Consider the following 22268-nt stretch of genomic DNA (forward strand, 5'->3'; position numbering starts at 1 on the left):
ACAGCACTAATAAAGCAGTGATTCGGTAGACCACTGTCATCAATTTAGTGAGGCTACCAACAAGCAGTAATAAATATGGCAAACTAAATGCGGTTGAACTCCTAAGCACAAACAGCAACATGAAGTAGAAAGAGGTACAGTTTTTTTGTTTTTTTTAGTAGAAAGTGAAGAGACAGAAAATAATGAGATAATTCAAGGTTCAGAAGCTAAAGAGAGTGGGCCATTACTAAGTTCTCACTATAAACAGTAGAATGAGCTGATGTAATGTGACTGTGGGGAGTGTCCAGTATCAACTTTATGCTAGAGGTGGGCAACTGAAAGCCACCAAGACATAAGACCACCACAACAGCTGGGTGGGACAAAAAAAACAGTTACACAAATTACACAGATATCCACTAAAACAGAAGTGCAGAAAACAGTTGAAAATAAACACTTATCTTTTTCCGGTATCACAGCAGAGCAAATTGCAAAAGGCCTCTCACTGCAGCTTTGAACAGCTTGAGCAAATAAGTACAACTGGTGTAAAACACTGTCTATTAAAGGCAGAGAAACAGAAACCAGACCAAGTATCCAATAAAAAAATAACAGTGTTGAAGGAATGCTTTTAGCTAGATAAAACTAGACTGATTCTTTATGCCACAAAGAAAACAGATAGGCCTCTCTAGACAAAACATTTCACTACAAGCTGAAAAGGTACACAAACAGTAGCAGAATATTCAGCTCTAACAGACAAAAAGGAGTCTAAAAACAAATGCACAAATTATACAGATTTACAGTAAAACAGAAGTGCAGAATACAATTGAAAATAAGTACTTATCTTTTTCAAATATCACAGCAGAGCAAATGGCAGAAGCCTCACACTGCAGCTTTGAACAGCTTGAGCAAATAAGTACAACTGGTTTAAAGTACTAGCTATTAAAGGCAGAGAAACAGAAACCAATCCAATTATCCAATCAAAAATAACAGTGTTGCAGGAATGCTTTTAGCTAGATCAAACTAGACTGATTCTTTCTGCCACAAAGAAAACAGCTAGGCCTCTCTTGACAAAAGATTTCACTACAAGCTCAAAAGCTCACAAACAGTAACATTAATTCAACTTTAACAGACAAAAAAGAGACTAAAAACAGTTGCACAGATTTCACAGATATACAGTAAAACAGAACTGCATAAAACAGTTGAAAATAAGCACTTATCTTTTTCTAATATCACAGCAGAGCAATTTGCAGATGGCCTCTCATTGCAGCTTTGAACAGCATGAGCAAATAAGTACAACTGGTTTAAAACACTGGCTATTAAAGGCAGAGAAACAGAAACCAGCCCAAATATCCAATAAAAATAACAGTGTTGCAAGAATGCGTGTGCTGTTAATATCTAAGAGGTAATATACGGCTAACAATATTTTGACTAGAACCATATCCAGATATATTATTTGGCAATGCTATTTTCAAGTTCAGACTAAAATGTATTTGTTTTTTTTAAACCAGCAATAAACTTTCACATTAATTGTGCAAACCATATTTTGAGGAAAGGGCTATATAGAATGGCTATGATGGTCACTGTTGTGAACAAGTAACAGGGTATGGGGCAAAGTCCAGTGCACGAGGGATTGGGGTTGTCCTCCATGTTATCTCTGGATTTAAAATCCAGTTTTAATTCATTTCTTTTTTTAACATTTGAATAGATTTCATGTTGTTGACATTCTCTTTGACATTATGAACCAGCAAAAAAAAAAAAAAATGTATAAATGTTTAATACTTGTGTTTGTAAGAAAATTGGCATATAGAAAATCTGCAGGAACAATGTCTGAATATCAACACAGTCTATGATTAAATGGAAAATATGTTCTTATAAATAATGATTTTGATTATTTTGACCTGGAGTTTAAAGGACAGTATTTGTCACATTCACAATTGCAGTCACACTCAAATCTACATTAACATAATTCAACTGAGTAAATTAAATTACAGGGATGCACATGTCATGGTGACAGCTGATGAGAAGAAAGCACTTCCTGACCTTACACCTAAGGTATACATTGATTGCCCTGTTTTGAATGTAACCTACACAAATTCATTTTTTTCTCCTGCACCCTAGTGTTTAGCAATGTAATGCACTTTTTGACAGTATGTTGATAAATACTTCCACTTCTTAGACCCTGTTTAGTGTGACCTGGATATTCAACAGATATACTCTGGGGGTATTAAATGATGAATTTCTATTGTAATTAAGCAGTACAGTATAATGGATAGACAAAATCAGACATGTAAAATGAGAGAAAAGCCACAATATAAGAAATAGCTAAGGAGAACCACAGTCATAATACAGAGGGCATTCATTATGACATAGGAATCTGACAAATACAGAAAAGTTAACAGTAAATGAAAATGCCTCCTACAATGTGGCATGGTTAAAAGGATCGTATGCAAATGCTTTGTCAAGTTTTGTGAACGAATTCAGATAAATGACTGAAGCATTGGGTGGTAAAGGCTGAAATGAGGAAGTTTGTCCCTGATATAGGCGGATTGGTTCTTAGGTGAAATGAGAGTTAGCCTCCATAATATGGAATGGCTGACAGATCCAGATATCAGGACTGTAAACAGTAATATAGATGATAACCTTCAGCCTTGCCATATAATAGAGATGAGACAGATAGCTGAAACTTGCTATTTTCTGTGGCACCTTGTTATGACCTTGTAATGCAATGCATCTGAGAAGGATGTTTTAAACGTGCTTCTTTTTCCTGCTGCACCTTATTTAGCTAGACACAGATCTGCCAGTCTGACAGATACATGGGAGATTGACAGGTTTGTTTCCCTTCAATAATTCAACGCGCAATCATCAAATATAAAATGCAGAAGATTCTCTCTTTTAAGCACAGCATTGTAGCCATTAAAGTCCTGTGTATTTGTGTGCTGCTTTTACAGCAGTTGGTCTGAGATATCAGAAATATCACAGATATTTTAACTGTGAGGTCAGATGAGGACAGCAACATATTTGTTGCTTATATTATAAAATTATGGTCATCTTAAAAAGTAGTAAAAAAGAAAATTAGCAAATAAGATTAGGCTAGATTAATTAGATTTACTTTGACAGTGACTATTTAACCAAAAGAGACCACAAGTTTTGATATCTATGTAAGCATACATATTACTGCTATGAATGTACATATCACACTACACCCCTGAACTTAAAAACATTTTGTAGAGCTTATACAAATATAAGATCATATCTGATTGAACACATGGAATGGATATAAGCACTCATATGTCACCTATGAAAAAACTCATATTCATACACCCTGGGATCTAGAACTCTTGGTTACGCCGCAGTGTAATGCCAAAATTGTGATATCAAAGTAGTGCAGTATGTCCCTTAGTTGATTAACAAATTAAATGGAATCAGTTAGTGCTGTAGAGATGAGCTAATTAAAGCATGCTCTGACAAAAACTGCAGAGATTGTATAAAAAGGAGAACTGCACAACAACAGTCATGTGACCCGAGACGTCCAGTAGTGTGCCTGTAGCAGGCCAGTGATAATTTGCAGTCACGGAAGCAATGACATGCCACTGCAAGGACAGGTGAGAGCTGTAATAAAGTGTCTTCCAATTTATTATCATAAGTGGAAATGCAATGGGTATATATGACAGTCAGAAACTGGGAAGAACAAGCAGATAAACACACTGGAGGGAAAGGGGGAGGAAAGGCCTAGATTGGGAGAGAGTGCATAGTTTTATGAGAGATGCCCATTTTTTAAAAAGGGAAGAGTGGGGAAGGTAGTAAGGGGAAGGTGTTGGTAGGAATGCAGATATAGGGATGGCAGCTGGAGAAGGCATATAAATACCAATTACAGACAAGGGCCAGTAGGGAAGGTGATGACACAAAAGTGGTGTAATACTAAAGAAAGACACAGACAGAGGGAGGACAATTAATAATGGGGAGGACTGGACTGTAAACAGGGGACGGAAATGAAACACATGGAAGGTGAGATGGAGGATGGTTAACTCCATGACTGTCTCTCCTCTCGGCCCAGATGCTAGAAACTTGATGGACAGGATGAGGCAGTGGCAGAACACCACCATTCACATAAGGATATTGTTTAGGCAGCCACTGAATCTGTCAAATTGCTAGTCTACCACTGCTATGAGCACTCCTCCAACCCCTGCCAGTGCCAGACTACATACTATGACCTACTAGCAGTGCCCATAGATGGAGAAACAACATCCTCCTCTGGTGATAGATCAGGCAACATCCCATGACTGCTAGCAGTGCCCACAGATGGAGAAACAACATCCATTTCCAGTTATTGACCACTGGAGGCCACCATCTAATGCTCTAGATAACACTTCTCTACATTTCCTTTGTTATCCTGCAGTAAAGCAGGCTAGGAGGTAGCTGAAGACTCAGCAGGAGATGGCAAGTAAGGATGACAATGAGTTGACTGCTACTGCACCATACTACATAAACTAGTTAAATTAAATAGAGGGAATAAAAACAACAGACAAGCAAAGAAATATAAATGAGGGACTGAGATACAGATAGAGACCCAAAAGGGAAAAACTGGAAATAATGGTTAATGTGGGCAGGAATAAAAGTACCTGAAGGAATAAACTGTTGTTAGGTATGCAAAGCCAATGTAGATGATAGCAATGGCCTCTCAGAATAAAACATGCTGTTGCAGGTATTGTGGCACATAGAACATGATGATATAGGGCTTAAGCAGTTCCCCTCTATGTACATGGGGAGAACAGTATTTGAGTTCCAATGACTGGCTGCAGGGACCAAAGACTGTGGACTGTATGTTTGAACTTTTTAGTGCTGTTTTATAACCACAAGATTAAGAGTGTTCGATCATATAGAGGACAACCAGTCTGACATATGTCAACCAGCTGTACTCAGCGGAATAAGCTACTATGAGGCATGCTGTGGTATGCCAGATAGAAGTGACACAGGAGCATGCAAAGGACAGTGCTACCAGTATGTTGGTAAGGCAATGGGCAAAGCAATTTCTGCAGCCAAAATCACAGGTGTGCTGTATAGTATGGCACAAGGGACTCTACAAGAACACCAAGAGACAAACCATTAATCACTAACCTGAGAGTGCTGACACTTCCCACAAAGGGGAGGGGGTGGGACTAAAGCATACTGCATTTTTAGTGCATGTGTCAGAAGCAGAGCATTACCAGTAAAAGTATTTCTACTGCAACAGAAAAATACACAATTCTGCAGGTATCAAAATGAAATGAAGCTATAACATTAATAGCATATATGTACCCATGTATCTGGGCAGTCATTCTTTATGTCTCCAAAATGTCAGTTTTTATTACTAGATCTCCCCAGCAGAAGAAAGGCATAAAAGGAAAGGAGATGCCCATGAATCAAATGTCTATCATTTGACTGGGTAATTAACACTACATTATAGTACAATGTACTTATTATGAGTACTTGGAATACAATGCTGGAGCATGTCTCATAACTTACTTTTACCACTGGAGAAGAAGGTAAGGGTATTGCCCCTAAAGGCCACTTTAGGAGTACCTGCACAGCTGATCAGAACAGGTCATGCCCTTGGTATTACTTAATACATCAAAAAGCAGTGCAAGGCAGCCACCTTGTACTGGGGAGTCTCATAACAAGATGTGAATGGGGTCCACCTACAGAGTTATGACTTATGGCCAAAGAGGAATTCCTATCATCGCTGTCTGGGGTGGCAGACTACTCACACTTACCCTCTGGAGGACTTAACATGAGTGAGATCCGTCCCACCCACCTCAATCATGGGTGTCATTGTGGGATGAGCTAGAGGGGTATACTCTTGCATATGTATCATGTAGTACAACAATTCACAGCCAGAACCTGTCACATAATCAGCTCTGCAGGCACCCCAGAGCTTCAGTTGCAATCAGCGCTTGCACAAGTATATGGACTTATATTATATGTATGCCATACTATTTTGCAGCTGTGGCAGTATTGGACTTTGGGGTTGTCAAAAAGTAGCAATGATTCACTAGGGTGTTTCTGTCTGCTTAAGTTGATCTAGTGTATGGGTCCTCTATAGGGGATATTGACATGCCTGATTTGATGGCAGCCAAGGCATGGCACATTCTGTGGCTACAAGTCCACTATCAAGCATGACCTTATAGGCATATTACCCTCCCCTTCTCTTTCAGAGGCACAGCTGCAATGCCTGTGCAGCCCACCTCTCAGTCCCAGGTGAGCAGTGGGACAGGAGTTGGCTAAGACAGAAACTTAGGGTACACCCCTGTTCAGCGCAAATGACTGTGTGAACAGCTATAAGATATGATGTGCTAGTGGTCAGCAACATCTTATTTCCTGCTGCACACTTCTGTGGTGTCTCTTATCAACATGGCAACAGTGCGCTAATTCAGGGTCATGAAAGGGATGTGATATTAGGTGCATTCAGATTCTTTGACAACATGGTGATCGACAATGCATACTCTTGTGGCTGCTGCTGATAGGATGGCCTCAAACATGCAGATTTCTACAAATGTTGTTGCTACTCCTAACATATTAGTCTAGTCTCTGTCTCTGTTCACCTCAGTTTTCTGGCATTCAGCTACACTAGCAGGCATGGCTCATTGTGCAATTTTTATACCTTTCCAAATCACTTTGCCATGTTGTTTACTCTTTTACATTTACCATTAGCCCTATTATCACAATGTTGTTTATTTTCATCTCATTATAAGTACCTTTGCATGCCATGCTATCCATGATATTTTGAGGCCTTGGGTGACCACAATACCTATGCCTCTGAATCACCCTGACTGCATTAAAATTCATCACACAATTTGGCTTACTCTTTGTGCTATCCCTTTCTGAATCTCAGACATGTTTGTGAATTTTCATTAGGACACAAAATGTTACAAGCAGACAGAAAACATACACAGATGCATACACCGATGTGCCTAAACATGCTATTTTACTGCTGTTGTTTTCACTATTATTTCATTGAAGAATCTTGGGAAATGTTATTATGTCATACTACAGTATTAGTACAGCTCTGCTGCTTCTGTACATCATTGTCATTTTACAAGAAATGAGTTAGTTTATCCTTTAAAAAATATTTGATATATCATGAAGCATGTAAGGCATTAGGGATGTAGCAAGGTTTATTTCTTGCCTCAAAGTTACAGTATTTTATTTTAAGTGTGCAATGAATGTGGTAAGGCTGGGCTCTAAACTTGAGATTGCTTAGTTACTTCATCATAAATCTATGGCACATAAATTAAAACTGGATTTAGGATATGAAAGGAATTCCTCAGATCTCAGTTCAATTTTCTGCAGTGATTTATGGTGTTATCTGTGGTGTCTAATATATAATAAATATATTTCAGACTATAGAAATAATAAAGAAACTTACATAAAGCTTAACTGAAGATATATTTATTTCGATGTTACTTCACCAAAGACACGAGTACAACTACAGCTTTAAAAAAGCCCAATTTCAGGAGTACCAACTTTCTTAAGGGGAAAGGATACCAATTAATATGTACAAGATGAAGGATTTAATAAAAGATTATGTTCAAAGTTCTAACTTGAAAGGGCAGTTACAAACAAAATAACATTAAAAAAAAATGTTTTGATAAAATATCTTTTAGGTGCAATATGAAGAGCTGTCAGCTGTAATGTCAGTGACTTGCCAGTAAGCATGCTCACCTTTGGTGCTGGCATATCAGAAGGCTGTGGGTTCTATTCCCTTAGAAGATATTTTGCTTAATTTTCCTAACACTAGCACTGTAGTACAACATAACGGGGGGGGGGGGGGTGCTGCACTTTTGAGTGTGTCTTCAGATGAAACATTAAACTGTGGTACTACCTGCCTGAGTTGGTGACAGCTTAGGTCCTAAAGACAGTCCCTTCTCTGGAACAGGCTCCCAGTCCATGTGATGCAGAGCTCCTCCTCAACTCAATTCACGCTGCACTTTTGAGTGTGTCTTCAGATGAAACATCAAACTATGGTACTACCTGCCTGAGTTGGTGACAGCTTAGGTCCTAAAGACAGACTCTTCTCTGGAACAGGCTCCCAGTCCATGTGATGCAGAGCTCCTCCTCAACTCAATTCAAGTGTAACTTGGAGGATTCGGTGGGGTAACCAGAAATTCAGCCTGTTTTGGCACCTAAGTCTCTAACGGACACAGGCAGCCAGTTTATCTCCCAAGCCCCTATTTGTAAATGCTTCATTTAAACACCTGATTATACTACTAAGGGTACCAGAACTTGTCAAAGATTTGGGATGCATGGCTGGATTTGAAAAACAAAAAAACAGTGATCTTAGCCGAGTACACACCTACGATCCTGTGAACTATTCTCACTCTCAATAAATAGCTAGGAGTATTTGCTAGACAAGCAATAAGGCAATAATGTTTTTTAGTCTAGAGTTCAAATCAGGTATTAAGTAGGAACTGATCATATATTTGATTTGAATGGACATCTCAGACCATGCATGAGATCTCTTCCTTTCTCTTTGCACTTTGTAAGACATAAATGTATCTCATGTATCCTGGAGAACATCTGTTTTGTCAGAGCTTGAAGGACAACTACTCTGATTAGCTTTAAACACTAGATCATAAGTGTAACTCTAATGCAGCAGTATAACCTAATTCATCATGGAAAGTACAGTGTGGGTGGACAGCTGAAGAGAGTTTTCTTTTTATATTCAAGCAATTATTTTAGATTAATTTTCTTTTAACTGTTGCACGTCACTATCAGTTTAAGGATTTTTCTGAATTCTCTTTTGTTTTTCTAACATTGGCAAATGCAGCAATACTATTACCAGTTCAAGATCACTATTTAACAAGACTAAACAACTTGTAAAACGTGAACATTCCATAGACACCTCAAAGAATTTAATGGATTGTTCAGTGCTTTCATCTTCCAAAACACAAGACTTCACCAGAACCAATCACAAAGCATTGTGGGGAAAACTAAGAAAGCCCTGAAAGAACATATCTGCCAACATGTATATACTGTATGTTGGGAGGACACATTGAACTCCTTGGCAAAACATGCAAAATATTGTACAAGTTTTAATGAAGTCATATTTTTTGTGTTAGAAAGGGTGAAACAGAATGAATATGGGAGTGACTGTGAAAATAAATTATTATTGAGACAATTAAACCAGCAATTAAGATTGGGTTCTGACAAAAATTTAGGATTAAATGCATGTGTCTTACTTGTGTTTTAAAACATAAAAGGGATCGGGTATACAACTTGTGAATGGTCTATTCTAATTTTATGTATATACCTTTAAAATTCAATGTATACTAATTGATAGGTTTTAATAAGATTATTTATGGTGGTTAGTTGCTTTGTGATTTGTTCTGATGAAATCTTGTTTTTTGGAAGAAGAAGAAAGTGGTTAATAATCTATTAATTTCTTTGAGGTGTCTACAGAATCTTTGTATTTTACAAGTTTTTTATTTGTGACTTTTTTGCACAAATTCATTTTTGGATATTTGTTTATTTTATTCAACAAGTTTTCACAAATGTAATGCAAGTGTACTCAGCTCATCTCAGAACATCAGCAATGTGCACGTGCTTTCTTTGCTATATATTTTATTGTAATATCAAATTTCTGGAGGCTCAGAAGCATACATTGAAGCCTTAGTGCTATCTGATGCACTGATATTTGAAAAATGCTATGAACTGGCTTATGATAAATTTTGACTACAAGAATCTGTTCTTAAAGCTTTCTAATTTTTTTATCACAGGCAGACACAATGCGAATTCTTTGCTTATTTGTGCATATTGAGTTTCCACAGTTATTAATGTTTAAGGTTCAATAGCTGGATACAGAGCTTGTACTTTGCTCCCAGACAGCGCTTTTAGTACCTCTTCATAGGTGATTTCTTGGGGGGGGGGTGCACATGGATTTGATATTTCATACTGATAAATGTGGAGAAAATGGGAAAGAATTTGGAGCTTAATTTATCTACTAGGATGTTAGCTTTATTCTCAGGGTTTGAGCGGGTAATGCAATTAGAAATAATCTTACTGCAGTGCTGGGCATTTTACATATATATATATATATATATATATATATATATATATATATATATATGTACGTATGTATACACACAATTAAAGAATGCTGTTTGGTTATTCTATGATGACATAGCAAATTTTATTTCATAGTTAGCATTGCACAGCTTGGATTTTGAAGTTGATTTTAGCATGCTAATATTTTAATATATTTTAATATATTTTTGGACCATTAGCTTTTTCCTTTTGTTGTTACTTTGGTTACCGTTTCATTCTAAACTTGCAGTTGTATTAGAGATGAATAAAAACATAAGCCTCAATAAGTGGTGTAGGATCATTAATGGATGGGGAGTTGTTGAGCCATTTAAAGTTAGCAGCAAGCACAAAGAAGTTGGTCTTGGGAAAACTCTGTAAAGATGACTGGGTTAGTTGGTGACTTGTACTAAAACTTCATCGGGTGAATCTTACCTCATGGTAATCTGATTTAGCCAATGAGGGTTTGGCAATGGATGAGGAGCAAACAAAGGCTGTGTTGGTAAGGACAAGATCAAATATGTTGGTGCCTCTATCAGGGGAAAGTGCTATTGATCATCAGAATTTGCAGTGATGAAATCAGGGAAGCACTGTACATATTTTTGTTGAGATGTACATACTTCAACATCCTACAGCAAGAATTCTGAGCATTTTTAACAATGAAGGGACAAAGACCCCACATCGGAAACAGATTTTAAATATTACTCGTATAAACTTAAAATTTGCTTTTGCATTGGCATGCATTTTCTGAAGGTTATTAAGTCTGAAACTCAAATGTCAGTCATTATTTATTTATTTACCAGGAAAATCTGACTAGACATAGGTATGTTTTCAGTGGAGGCCTGGTGAGAAAAGCTCCACACTAAGATACATTAAGTACAGAGTTAGCAAGAAAAATACTAATATAAATTCAAATGGACAAAATATGAATAACATAGCTACATGAGGGACATTGGATATACATGGAGTATACAGTCATACATGCATAGGAGCATTGGATAAATCTTAGATGGCACTTATTAAAAATTAGTACAAATAGTAACAAACACACCAATAATATAGTAATAATCTTGTTAGACATACAAAATGGCTGTAAACAGAGAGAGATAAAAAGCAATGTTTGGTGAGATGTGGATTATTTGGGAGTAGAGTCTAGGAGGAAATAGTAGGGGAAGATTAAAGAGTGCGAGAGGAAACAGAGAAGTAGTATAAGTGGAATAGATGGTAGGTAGATGCATTAGTATTGAGATGAAGTGAGATATTAAAGGAATTTGAAAAAGATTGCCAGTGCGAGCTGATGAGGATAGAAAACCATGCAGGGTGGCTGAGTGGCTGGGGGGGGGTAGAGAAGGGGGTCTCTAGTCTGGATTGGTGCATGGGCATAACCAGTGTTTTTTGTAGGTGAGATTTTAGTATGGTTTTGAAGTGATTGTGTGATGATATACAGGTTATTGAAGGAGGGGAGAGTGTTCCATAATTTGGCTATTATGCAGGAGAAAAGTGCTTCTCCAGCTGTGTTCTTAGCTTTGATTACTTGGAGTTGATCTTTGCTACTGAAGCTAAGTGGTTTGGAGATACATTAGGGCTGGAGTAGATTTTGGAGGGATGGAACTTTGAGAGGATTTTTTACTAACTTGTGAGCAAGAGAGAGTTAATTCAGGTGAAGAAGTTGAGGGAGTTCAAACCAATCAAGTTCAGTAAGTCAGATACAGTGGTGATTGTGATAGGAAGCCCTTGTTGCAAACTTGGTGATGTTGTAACAAGACTCAAGCTTATTTAGGTTGGTTTTGTCTTAGGTTGGTAAATATAGGAGAGGTGTAGAGTAGAGTGGAGATAAGGTGGGAATTGGCAAGTGAAATTATGGCTGTTTTAGTGAGGAATTGCTTATTTCTGTACAAAGTCCCTAGTTTTTTGTGAACTTTTTTTATGGTTAGAGAACTGTAAATGTTTTAACTGTATTTTTCATTGTCAGGTAGCATAGTCTGGATATAGGCCTGCTGTTATCCAGGTCTGGCTGTTTTGTTTGTTGAGTTTCCTGTGTTTCTGGCAGTCATCTTCTGCTGATAGAGAACACAGAGCACTGTGTATAAAGTATTAACTGGAAATGTTTTCCATTTGTTAAACATCTGATTGTTTGTTCTGATGTACTGCCAAGGAGTGCATCATATAACTGATTTGTTTGCAGTTAAAAAACATTCTCTAGTGTCTCCTTGCTCCTTTATCTGTTTAAAACTTTCATTTAGTGGTAGGATTGCCACCTTTTCAAATGGCCAAAGTGGGACATTTTTGGTACAAACATCAGATTTTACAGGCCAACACATACCCTCGGTCACTACAAAGGTTAGAACTTAACTTTTTTGCCTAAATAAAAGCTTATTCTTCTTATAACATTTAGGTATTTTAGATACAGAATAACTGTTTTATGCAACTATTACATAAAATACAGGAAATAAATGTGTCCTAAAATCTCAGGACATTTGCCATTTTTAAAATGTTTTGTCAGGACACAACTGCCGAAAGAGAGACTGTCCCTCGCAAAGTGGGACAGGTGGTAACCCTATTTAGTGGCTGTTTTTCTGCTGTGATAAATATTTCTGCCTAAACTGCTGTAGTTACTAGCTGTAATAGTGTTCATTACTGTAATTGCATTTTTACTGAATTACTAAACGATAAACTGCTTTTTCATACTGAGAGTTGTATTTGCTGCTTCTGAGTGCTCTATCTGTGCTTTTCTGTGCATTTATTGTGAGTTAATGTGTTCTAGTCAGGTAGCATAGTCTGGATAGTCTGTTATCCAGGCCTGGTTGTTTTGTTGTTGAGTTTCCTGTGTTTCTGCCAGCCATCTTCTGCTGATAGTGTTTTGTCTTCTCTGTTATTGAGAATAACAGAGTTGCCTGACCTTCTCTAGCAGGAGTGATTGGTTGAAAGAGTGGGGGGTAGCAGGACTGGGTTGTAATTTGAGCTTCTTGATTCTTCCATCCTTTCTGGTATTTAAATAATGTGTCTGCAGGGGACTGTGCTTGTTTTTGACAGGCTGTAGAGTGGTGATTCATCACTGGGACAAAGCAGAAATTCCCTAAGACTCCTAGAGCAGAATAAGTTATTTCTTACATTTATTTCATTGAATTGCATTTTTTACCATTTATAATTGTGCTCAACAGCTAATGTACTAGATTTTGCACTGTTATAAAGCTTTTTTTTTTTACTCTTTCACTACAATTTTGTACTGTTTTATATTGTTTTAACTGTATTTTTCATTGCCAGGTAGCATGATCTGGATAAAGGCCTGTTGTTATCCAGGCCTGGTTGTTTTGTTTGCTGAGTTCCCTGTGTTTCTGGCAGCCATCTTCTGCTGATAGAGAACACTGAGCACTGTGTGTAAGGTATTAACTGGACATTTTCTTCATTTGTTAAATATCTCTTTGTTTGTTCTGATTTCCTGCCAATGAGTGTATCATATAACTGATTTGCTTGCAGTTAAAAGCATTCTCTAGCATCTCCTTGCTCCTTTATCTGTTTAAAACTTTCATTTAGTGGCTGTTTTTCTGCTGTGATAAACAGTTCTGCCTAAACTACTGTAGCTACTAGCTGTAATAGTGTTCATTACTGTAAATGCATTTTTACTGAATTACTAAACTGTAAACCACTTTTTCATAATGATAGTTGTATTTTCTGTTTCTGAGTGCTCTGTCTATACTTTTCTGTGCATTTATTGTGAGGCTCCTGTGTTCTAGTCAGATAGGATAGTCTGGATAGTCTGTTATCCAGGCCTGTTGTTTTGTTGTTGAGATTCCTGTGTTTCTGGCAGCCATCTTCTGCTGATAGTGTTTTGTATTCTCTTGGTGGCTTTGCAGTCATCCGCCCCTACTGTAAATTTGATCTGGGACACTCTTTCCAATCCAGTGTCATTGGCACATTCTACTTAATACAGAGAGAACATTTTCATGCTACTCAAGTCAGAAGTGACAAACTTCATGACACCCATGCAGACGGGAACTGAAAGTTCAACTGCTGAATCCTACACTAAGGCACTGTATGAGCACATCCACTCATGCATGAATCGTGCCATCCCAAATAGAACCAAATGCTCTCATCCAAAAAAAGGAAGCCAATCTGGTGGTCCCCTGCCATAAACAAACTTTACAACAAAAGGAAGAAACTTTTGCAGAAAAGAGGAAAATCCCAGGATGCAAAAATCTCCTTTACTAGCCTCAGTAAGAAACTGAGATGCCTCATAAAATCCTCCAAAGCTAGTTATGAAAATAAAATTGCCAAAGATTCCAAAGACAACCACAAAGCATTCTATAACTATGTCAAGAATCTAAATGGCAATGCTCAGATCTGCTCTGAGCTAAAACAGAATGGCATTAAATATACTGATCCGAAGGATATTGCCAATATCCTGGCAGATCGATTCAGTGCCAACTTCACCCCTCTCACCCCTAAATGGCCCATCTCAATACCGAAGATTGCCAAATTCCAGTAATAACGGCCACACAGGTACAAAACGCACTCTCTAAAGCCAAGAATACAGCATCCATGGGACCAGATGACATCCCGGCTGTGTACTACATGAACTACAATATGAACTGGCACCTCACCTAAGTGTCATGTTTAATCATAGCCTCACCTCAGGTTTCATGCCCACTGAGTGGTGCAGAGCTACAGTTATCCCAATCCACAAGGGGATCCACCTTGGATCCCAGAAACTACCGTCCCATCAGTCTGACAAGCCTTATCTGCAAGGCCATGGAGCGTATTATCATGGAACTTATAAACAAAGACATTGGCAACCTTCAAACACTGGACCCCACCCAGTTTGGGTTTGTGAAGGGCCGATCTTGTCTCCTGAACCTGATTGACTTCTTTGAATCAGTCTCCAGAGCCATGGACAAGGGTGAGGTGGTCCACACAGCCTATCTAGACCTTGCCATGGCCTTTGACACCATCCCCACTCTGGAATCATAGATAAACTTACTAAGTTGGGCATTAATCCCTATGTCACCCAATGGGTTGCTAAATGGCTTACTGATAGAACCCACACTGTAAAAGTAGCCGACTCCAAATCCAGCTCCAGACAAGTGACAAGTGGAGTACCTCAGGGTTCAGTCCTGGGGTCGCTCTTGTTTGGCATCTACTTCTCTGAAGTACAGGTCAACACTAAGGGACTCTGGCTAACAAAGTTTGCAGATGACTGCAAACTGGGAGCCATTATTGAATCCCCAAATGATGTGGATACTCTACAAAAGGGCCTTACAGAAACAGATGCTTGGTGCCAGAGCCATGGGCTCAAGCTCAATGCCAAGAAATGTATTGTTATCCCCTTTGGGAAAAACATGTATCCATGAATTACCATATAGGTGGCAGTACACTAAACACAGAAAGTGTGATAAGAGACTTAGGGACACAGGTGGACAGTGGTCTCACCTTCGATAACCACATCGCCACAACAGTCAGGAAATCCTTCTATGTGGCACACCTCATCACGAAGGGCTTTTCATCCAGAAAAAGGAGGTCATTGTCCCACTGTACTCATCCCTCATTCGACCCATTATAGAATACAACTCCCATTTGGTATGTACCTCTCAAGACATCTGCAACAACTAGAAAGGCCTCAGAAATACCTCACTAAAAGAATCACAGGCCTAAAGCAGATGCCCTATGATGACCACCTTAAAGGACTCCAGCTATACTCTGTCGCATATCGTCTACTCAGAGGCGATCTCTGCTTAACATACAAGGCCATGTCAAACCCAGAGCTGTTGGACATGCTACACTTAAAGAAATCCCAATCCCTCAGAGCTACACGCTCCAGGGATCTAAACCTTGTCATCACAATAAACAAAACATGCTGGAGGGATAGGTTCCTGACCCAGAGACTCCCCAGACTCTGGAATAGATTGCCCATACATGTCAAGCAGAGTGCCTCTTTGGACCTCTTCAAGAGGAACCTTGACTATTGGATGGGAGAAAGGAAATTCACCCCAGGGATCACGTCAGTCGCCCTGCTAGACAGGGGTCCAGGAAAGTAAATAATGTGGGAAGAAATAGCCAGGGAATTGTTATGGCTAGGCTTGTATAGGCCCTAGGGCTGATAGCCTAGTACCAACCTATGAACCTATGAACCTATGAGAAGGCCAACTCACTTAGGTTCTTAACCAATTATCTTCTGTTCCTCCTTTCTCCCTTTCCACTTTACTAAAAAAAAAAAAAAAAAAACCTCTGAGTGTGCTTCTCAGCTGATAAGTATACTTTTGGCACTTTTTAACTGTTCAGAGTTAAATAAAACAATAATTGGATTCAGTTCAGACTACAGTTTGAATAAATTGCATTTATTATTTGCTTTAATATTGCTACACACTCGTGTGTTAGCTTGCACTGCACTTGAACTGCTTTTAGTGCTGTTTTATCTGCTTTTCTGTAAAAAAAAAGCTAAGCTTGTTTCCCACCTTTCCTGTAACTAGTCTAGTCTAGATACAGATTTGCTGTATCCAGGACTGCTTGTAAGCTTCTGAGCCCCCCAAGCCTTTCTGTGTTGAAGGGAAGCCTTCTAGCTTATCAGTGGGAGTGGTAAGCACTAGGTAGCTGTCTACCACAAGAGGAGTGGTTGCTGGCCCAGAAATTGTAGTTTATTGGCTGTTTGGGCAGTTTTTCCATCTCTTTCAACTTTCTGGTTTAAAAGCCCACATTTGCACTTGTTTCCTACCTTTCCTGTAACTAGTCTAGTCCAGATACAGATTTGCTGTACCCAGGACTGTTTGTAAGCTTTTGAGCCCCCCAAGCCTCTCTGTGTTGGAGGAAAGCCTTCTAACTTATCAGTGGGAGTGGTAAGCACTAGGTATCCTACCTACCACAATAGGAGTGGTTTCTGGCCCAGAAATTGTTGCTCATAGGTTCATAGGTTCATAGGCTGGTACTAGGCTATTGGCCCTAGGGCCTCTACAATCCTAGCCATAACAATTTCCTGGCTATTTTTTCTCACAGTATTTACTTCCCTGGACCCCCTGTCTAGCAGGGTGACTGACATGATCCCCTGGGTGAATTTCCTATCTCCCATCCAATCATCAAGGTTCCTTTTGAAGAGGGCCAAAGAGGCACTCTACTTGACATGTATGGGCAGTCTATTCCAGAATCTGGGGAGTCTCTGGATCAGGAACCTGTCCCTCCAGCATGTTTTGTTCATTGTAATGACAAGGTTTTGATCCCTGGAGGGTGTGTCTCTGAGGGATTGGGATTTCTTTAAGTGTAGCATGTCCAACAGCTCTGGGTTTGACATGGCCTTGTATGTTAAGCAGAGATTGCCTCTGAGTAGACAATATGCGACAGAGTATAAGTTAGAGTTTTTTTAGATGGTCAGCATAGGGCATCTGCTTTAGGCCTGTGATTCTTTTAGGGAGGTATTTCTACGGCCTTTCCAGTTGTTGATGATGTTTTGAGAGGTACATACCAAACAAGGCATTGTATTCTATAATGCGTCTAATGAGGGTTGAATACAGTAGGACAATGACCTCCTTTTTTCTGGATGAAAATCCCTTAGTGATGAGGTGTGCCACATAGAAGGATTTCCTGGCTGTTGTGGCGATGTGGTTATCAAAGGTGAGATCACTGTCCAACTGTGTCCCTAAGTCTCTTATCACATTTTTGGTGTTCAGTGTACTGCCACCTATGTGGTAATTCACAGGTGCATGTTTTTCCCAAAGGGGATAACCATACAGTTTACTGGCAGTTTAGGCATTTTTTCCATATCTTTCAACTTTCTGATTTTAAAGCCCACATTTGCACTTGTTTCCCACCTGTCCTGTAACTAGTCTAGTCCAGGTACATATTTGTTGCTTCCAAGACTGTCTGTAAACTTCTGAGCCCCCAAGCCTTTCTGTGTTGGAAGGAAGCCTTCCAGCTTATCAGGAGGAGTGGTAAGCACTGGGTGGTGTGTCTACCACAAGACGAGTGGTTTCTAGTCCAGAAATTGTAGTTTATTAGCTGTTTGGGCAGTTTTTTCCATCTCTTTCAACTTTCTGGATTAAAAGTATGCATTTGCTCTTGTTCCATGCCTTTCCTGTAACTAGTCTAGTCCAGATACAGATTTGCTGTATCCAGGACTGTTTGTAAGCTTCTGAGCAGTGCCAAAGTCTGCTCTTCAATTTTTTTCCTTAGATCTGCTAGTTCTCTCCTCTTCTGCACTTTAACTAGCTTATTAGTCTAACACTTTTCCAGACTTCTTGTAGCAATTATTTTAGCACACAAAGTGCTATCAGCACTAAATGTTCTACAAGGAAACAGTTTCTGTACTTATTATTAATGCCCACCCCTCCAGGCATGTCTTAAGGTCATTTCCCTGTGTTTTCACCTATTAACCTAGTGAACGTGGACATCCTGAGGCAATGTAGCAACTGCCTCATGTACACTGACAACCCTCTCCTCTTACCTCCCAACACTCAGACTTGTGAGAGATGCACTTTTATATCCAAATTGGAAGCCACGCACTCCCCAGCCAAGACCGGAATAGCTGGTCAAGAAGAGAAGGTCAGCACTTGCACCACACCACACCACATGAAATACATAGCCCTCTAGAACACACACCAGCACTGCCTTCACATAAAAACACAAACCACACACCCACCTTCATGGAGGCTCTCAATAAAAATCTACCCGAACAGCAGAGACCTCCAAGGCAGAAACACACTCGACCACCACAACACAACACTAATCATGAGACAAATAACTCTCCTAAACAGTGTGCTACCCAACCAAAGCCTCTAAGGCAAAACAGCATGCCCAACACACTAGTCATAGGTGACTCAATAGTGAAGGACACTGATGCCCCACTCACTAGGCTGAATAAGGAGAAAGTAACAGTCAGTTGTCCGTCAGGTGTCAGAATCTACCACATAATGCATGCACTCAGGTCCCTCAACAACAGGTATAAATATGACTCTGTCATTGTACATGTGGGTGTGAATGACCTGAGATGTACCTCCCTGGATTACATGAAAAGAGACATGGAGGAGCTCTCAGATTATGTAGCCCAGGCAGGTATGACCCTAGCCCTGTGCAGCATCCCACCATCACCCAGAATGATACCACAGTACAAGCAGAAAATGATTGATTTCAACAATTGGCTAAGTTTCTGGTGTCATTCTAAGGGGATTCAGTATCTATATGCCTGGGATGACATGACTGACAGACCTGGATGCTTTTCCAGAGATGGCCTGCATCTGTCACCCCTGGGCTTCCGGACACTGGCCAAGGCTCTTGCCACCCCTATAGTGTCTTTTTTAGGTGGTGTTCCAAAGACCAAATTACCACTTTAACAGCTACAAACAAATGCAATCTGAGGGTCATGCTGCTCAACATTAGAAGTCTATATCTCAAAATGCACTCACTTGAAGCACTCCTCAAAATGGAGAACATCGACATTTGTGCTGTAACAGAGACCTGGTTTAAAGCAGCAGAAAGCACCCCTGCACTACCAGGCTATAACTCATTCGACACCTTTCGGCCCCAGAACTTGGACCAATGCTCCAAAGGCAGTGCTGTTTCCATTTTCATAAAGGATGCGCACACCTCCAGACTGGTAGTTCAACATAATGCATCAGAGATACTTCAGGTGCAGCTAACATTGGGTAAGACAGAGATTCAGGTCATAGCCTGCTACAGGTCCCCAACCATGTCCCAAGACTCACACTCCACATTCCTAAGCACCCTGGAGAATATTAGGGTCCAACCTAAAACTCTTATACTGGACAACTTCAACTATCCCTCCAATAACTGGGAAAACTACTCATGTGCCAATACACTTGCCCAACGTTTCCTGGAATTCATTAATTCCAATGCCATGAACCAGCTTGTTCTTACCTCACTAGAGGTAGCAACATCCTTGACCTGGTCACTACTAACATGGGAAACCATTGCTCTACACCAACAGTCAACTCCTCCCTGATTAGATCCGACCACAAACTAATCACCTTGGAAATGCACATCCCTCCCACCCTCCACACTCCCCCACACAAAGGTAACCACCATGAAAAACTTCTCCAATGCTAACTTTGGGCTCCTAAAAACAGAGGTGGCTAACTTCGCGGCACCCATGCAAATGGAGAATACTTGCATGACCACCGAATCATACACCAATGCACTGTACGAACATGTACACAAATGCATGGATCTTGCCATTCCCAATAGAACCAAGACACTCTCCTCCAAAAAAGGAAGCCAATCTGGAGGTCCCCTGCCATAAAAAAACTCTACAACAGAAGGAGGAAACTGATGTGGAATAAGACCAAGACTGGAAAAACTCCCTTATCAGCCTCAACAAAAAGTTGAGATCCCTCATCAAAACCTCTAAAGCTAGCTATGAAAACAGGATTGCAGCAGATAGCAAAGACAACCACAGACCTTCTATAGTTATCCAAAGAATCTCCACGGCAATACCCAGATTTCCTCTGAGGTACTTGACTATGGTACCTCCTATACTGAGCCAACAGATATTGCCAATATACTGGCTGACAGATTCAGTACCAACTTTACCCCTCCCCCCCAAAGGACCAATCACAATACCAGTAGATTGCCAGACACCCAGTATTACTGCTGCACAGGTTAAAACAGCACTGTCCAAGGCCAAGAATACACCTTCTATGGGACTTGACAATATCCATGGCTGTGTTCTACATGAACTACAGAGTGAACTGGCACCTCACCTGTGTGCCCTGTTCAACCACAGCCTCACCTCAGGCTTTTTCGCTACCAAATGGAACCCTGCTACAGTCATCCCTCTCCACAAAGGAGGAGTGATTACAGACCATGGGAACTATCATCCCATTAGCCTGACGAGTCTGATATGCAAAGCTATGGAATGCATCATCATGGACCTAATAAACAAGGATATAGGGAATCTCCAAACTCTGGACCCCACACAGTTTGGTTTTGTGAAGGGCAGATCAGGCCTGCTCAACCTGGTTGACTTCTTTGAGTCGGTCACCAAAGTTGTAGATGAAGGCAAGGTGGTTCATACAGCCTACCTTCATCTGGCCTAGGCCTTGGATACCATTCCCACTCAGAAATCATAGAAAAATGCACTAAGCTAGGCATCAACCTGTATACCACTAGGTGGGTTGCAAACTGGCTCACAGATAGAACCCACAGTGTGAAAGTAGCTGACTCCAAGTCAGACTGCTGACCAGTCACGAGTGGAGTCCCACAGGGTACAGTCCTGGGTCCTCTCCTGTTTGGTATCTACATCTCTGAAGTCCAGGCCATCACAAAGGGACTCTGGCTGATAAAGTTCACAGACAATTGCAAGTTGGGAGCTATTATTAACTCCCCAAGTGATGTTGACATCCTACAGAAAGGTCTCACTGAGACCAATGACTGGTGTCAGAACAATGGCCTTAAGCTCAATGCCAAAAAATATGTTGTCATCCCCTTTGGGAAAAACCCAGTTCCCATGAATTACCACACTGATGGTTTTCCACTGAACACAGAAGGCATTATAAGACATCTGGGAACACAGGTTAACAGCAACCTCTCTTTTGACCACCACATTGTAACTGTGGTCAGAAAGTCATTCTATGTGGCACATCTCATTACTAAGGGTTTTGCATCCAGGAAGAAAGAGGTCATTGTCTCCCTTTACACTTCGCTCATTAGGCCAATCATCGAGTACAATGCCCCATTTGGCATGTACCTCACTAGACACCTGCAACAACTGGAGAGGCCACAAAAGTACCTCACAAAAAGGATCCTAGGCCTTAAACACTTGTCCTATATGGACAGACTCAAAAACTCCCAATTATTCTCTGTCTCATATCACCTACTTAGAGGTGATCTCTGTTTGTCTTTTGAAGCCATGTCTGACCCAGCTCTGTTAGAAATGCTACATCTAAAGAAATCCCAATCCCTCTGAACCACATGCTCCAGAGACCTCAACCTCATTACCACAATCAACAGAACATGCTGGGGGGACAGATTCATATACCAGAGACTGCCCATGCTATGGAATAGACTTCCCATACATGTCAAACAGAGCACCTTACTGGCCCTCTTCAAGAGAAATCTTGATGAGTGGATGGGAAATAGAAAATTCAACATGGGGATCACTCCAGTGGCTCTACTCGACAGAGGCACTGGAAACTAAGGTCGGGTGGCACAATGCCAGGATAATCCTATGGGCTAAGCTTGTAAAGGCTCCAGAAGGGAGACATAGAGCAGAGCAAACTTAAAGAGAGGGAGAATGTTAG

The sequence above is a fragment of the Protopterus annectens genome, chromosome 8.part0 (assembly GCF_019279795.1).
Source record: "Protopterus annectens isolate FY-2018-M chromosome 8.part0, PAN1.0, whole genome shotgun sequence".
Taxonomy (NCBI): Eukaryota; Metazoa; Chordata; order Ceratodontiformes; family Protopteridae; genus Protopterus; species Protopterus annectens.